At 51.3% G+C, this 3,593-nt stretch overlaps 1 protein-coding gene across 1 annotated transcript in view; it reads left to right on the top strand.

The window, feature by feature from the left end:
• The first annotated feature begins 3,020 nt into the window (after positions 1-3,020).
• The window catches only part of EPB41L1 (erythrocyte membrane protein band 4.1 like 1), a 123,264-nt gene continuing 122,691 nt past the window's right edge, over positions 3,021-3,593 (top strand). Inside the window, exons 1-2 of the mRNA XM_021705928.1 lie at positions 3,021-3,142; positions 3,439-3,442. The gene's annotated coding sequence lies outside the window, so the exon portion shown is untranslated. The remainder of the gene's footprint in view (positions 3,143-3,438; positions 3,443-3,593) is intronic.

Here is a 3,593-nt window from a genome sequence, read left to right as displayed (position 1 = left end):
TCTGTCACCCAGACTGGTGTGCAGTGGCCGCTCCTGGCCACTGCAGCCTCAACCTGCTGGGCTCTGGAGATCCTTCTGCCTCAGCCTTACAAGTAGCTGGAACTACAGTGTGCTACCACGCCCGGCTAATTTTTTATTTATTGTGGAGATGAGGTCTCGCCAAGTTGCCCAGATGGGTCTCGAAACTGCGGGCTCAGGCAATCCACTCACCTCAGCCTCCCAAAGCGCGGGATTACAGGCTAACATGAACATTTTTCACCTTGAGGGGTCATCTGGTTCCTGGTTCAGCTTCCCTTCGAAAACCCAATCTTTCTTTCAATACACTTATTGACAAAGAGTTCATGACTATCAAGGTGGTCTGTTCCATTCTTGGGTCATTCCAGCTGTTAGAGAGCTCTTTATAGTGACCTGAAATTGTCTTCTGGGATGTCTGCCCACTGGAGCTGGGTGGAATTCTTTCATATCCATTCAGTTAGCAAATCTGTAGCCAATGTCTAACGTGAATCAGGCCCTGGGTGGACTCGGTGCTGAAGGGAACAGAAAGACAACTTGGCATGGATCCTTCCCTCAAAGAGTGGCCTGGGGGTTCGCTTATATAAAATTTTTTGTTTTGTTTATTAGACCTAAATAATAGGAAACAAGTCGACTCTTCTGTCTGTCTTATAGCTCTTCAGGTGTTTGGAGATAGCCACAATATCACCCTTGTGCTTTCTGTTCTCCAGGTTACTTCAATCACTCATCAATCAGCATGGCATTTAGGTCTTTAACATTGTGGTCTCCTCTAGATGTGCTCTAGATGTGACAGCAGCCTCCTCAGAATGTGAGGCCCAGAGGCGAGCCCCGTGGTCCAACTGTAACCCATCTAGGGCAGAGCTGAACCAACCTCTGTTTCTGCTGGGACAGTAGTTGTATTCCTCCCCCTTCCTTTCTTCTTTTTCTCCTTCCTCCTCCTCTTCACTCCCTCCTTCCTCCCTCTCTTCATCTTTCTTTCCTTTTTTTTTTGTAGTCACACTGCATTGTTGAGGAAGCAGTCAACTAAAACCTTTAAATCATTTTCATTGAAACTGCTCTTAATCTAGATTCTTTCTATACTATATCTGGGGTACTTGATCATTTGGAAGGGCACTGTCCAATATGGCAGCCAATAGCCCCATGTGGCTATTCAAAGTTAAAGTACTTAAAATTAAATGCAATGAAAATTTGCAATTCCTCAGTTGTACTAGTCACATTACAAGTGCTCAGTAGGCACAGATGGCTAGTGGCCACCACATCAGGACATTTCCCTCATCACAGAAAGTTCTGTGGGACTGCTCTGGTTTGGAGCTAAGGGCTGGAGTTTACACCTATTCCATGTGGCACCTTATGTTGAGAGTTCTAGCTCAGCCCCAAGGTCACTGAGACCTTTAAGAAACTGATTCTAGTTTCCAGAGTGTTTGCTATCCCTCTCAACTTCATGACAGCAGTGGATTTGGTTAGCATTTCATATCTTCATCCGCTTTATCTAAAACCACTGATAAAAATGTCCAGCAGAGCAGAGAGGGTTGCAGCTAAGTTCTGTATTGGCACCCTGCTCTCCAGCCCCATGTTGCAGCCAGTTAGCAAAGTGGGCCTAAAACCCAGATGCTGTGCTGGGCACCAGGTACCTACAGGGAGACCAAAGACACCATAAACAGAGTCCTGCTGTTTCAAAAAAAGCCTTTGCCTCATCCAGGACTGCTTCTGTCTGGCCTGGGGTTGTTAAAGTGCAAGCTTGAGAATCAGCTCCCCAGGTCTGGATCTGGCTCTGCCACTTTAGAAGCTATGTAATTAATGTATTTGTGTTTCCATTTAAACATGGACAGGGTGGGGATAAGAATAACCTCTATCCTATAGTGTTATTGTGAGCATTAAATGAGTTAATGCAAGTATAGCTCTTACAACAGTGCCTAGAATACAATAAGTGTTCCAAACAAGTTAGTTATTATTAGTCTTTGTTAATAATTCTAGGGCTGGGCGAGGTGACTCAAGCCTGTAATCCCAGCACGTTGGGAGACAGAGGCGAAAGGATTGCCTGAACTCAGTGATTTGAGATGAGCAACTTGGTGAGACCTCATCTCGACAATAAATCAAAGAGTAAGTGGAGCATGGTAGTGTGCTCCTATAGTTCCAGCTACTCGGAAGGGTGAGATGGAAGGATTGCCTGAGTCCAGCAGGTCGAGGCTGCAGTGGCCATGAGTGTGCCACTGCACTCTAGCCTGGGTGATAGAGTGAGACTCCGACTAAAAAAAAAAAAAAAAAAATTCTAATTTTCCCTCCTGGACAAGGCCTTCACTCCCTTAGTTTTGTTCTCCCTTAGTTTGTGAAAGTCCTTGTGGCCCAAAGCAGGCCTCCCCTCCCTGATTGATTGATTGATTTTCTCTCTCTCTCTCTCTCTCTCTCTCTCTCTCTTAGAGTTGGGGTCTCACTCGTTCAGGCTGGTGTGCAGTGGCAACATCATGGCTCACCTCAGCCTCCTCCTCCTAGGCTCCTAGGATCCTTCCACCTCAGTCTCTCAAGGAGCTGGGACTACAGACGCACCACCATACCTGGCAACTTTAAAACAATTTTTTTTTGGTAGAGGTGAGGTCTCACTATGTTGCCAAGGCTGGTCTTGAACGCCTGGCTAAGCAATCCTCCCACCTCAGATTCTTAAAGTGCTGGGGTCACAGACATGGCCACCGCCTGTCCCCTCCCGGATTTCTGCCGTTCTCAGCTGTTCACTTCCCATCTGCTCTTAGTATCCTATGCTGGAGGCTGCGCCACAGGGAAGACCCAGAATTGTTGGGCTTTCCCTCTGCTCTATGCTGCCTGGAGGAGAGACCCAGGAGAGGCTCCTGATCTGCAAATGGCTGTGGTCGGGGGACCAAGAGAGAAAAAGCAGGTGGCTGCTCCTGCACAGGCCTTAGCAATATGCTGACGGCCAGTAAAACCTTGGCCAGCGAGGGACCTTCTTCCCCAGGCACTCCGCCATTAACAAAGGAGGTCCAGGCTCGCCCCAGGCTTTCTGGAGGCCTGCCTTGCCCCGGGAGCTCTAGGGCAGGAGTTCCCATCTTCCTCATCTGTAGCAGGGAGGTAATGCTCGGTGCCCCATCTTCCCCCAGGAGCTATCTTGGGCACGCTGATCGCCGTTGGGCCCTCCGCTCACCTGGCCTCCCAACAGCTCAAAGCGGGACCCAGCAGAGCGCCTGCAGGGCCCTGTACTTAGACCCCTAATTCAGAAAAGCCCCTGGGCCTGCGGAGGGTGGGCGTCAGGAACCCAGGGCGGGGACGGCGTCCTCGAGAGCCCTCACGGAGCCCAGGGCCGCTGCCCCCAGAGGGGCCGGGAAGCGCGGAGCCTTCTTCCGCGAGCTCCGGCCACGGGAACAATGGGAGGTCGGTGTGGCGGCGGGTGGGCGTCGGCCAGGGCCTGGCCGGAGGGAGACGGGTCCGCTAGCCGGGCGCCGAGTCGCGGGGTGAGCCCGGGGCACGGGGCCGGGAGCCGGCAGTCCAAGCCAGGGAAAGCCGAGGCGGCGCGGCGCGGACCCAGGGCAGGTGGGACCCGGGGGTCTCCCCCTCTTCTTCGCGCGACCTCTGAG

The sequence above is a fragment of the Carlito syrichta genome, unplaced genomic scaffold, assembly GCF_000164805.1.
Source record: "Carlito syrichta isolate Samal-C Ts95f unplaced genomic scaffold, Tarsius_syrichta-2.0.1 Scaffold314830, whole genome shotgun sequence".
NCBI classification, from domain to species: Eukaryota; Metazoa; Chordata; class Mammalia; order Primates; family Tarsiidae; genus Carlito; species Carlito syrichta.
The sequence above is the reverse complement of the archived record's forward strand: the minus strand, read 5'-3'. Positions and strand labels throughout refer to the sequence as shown.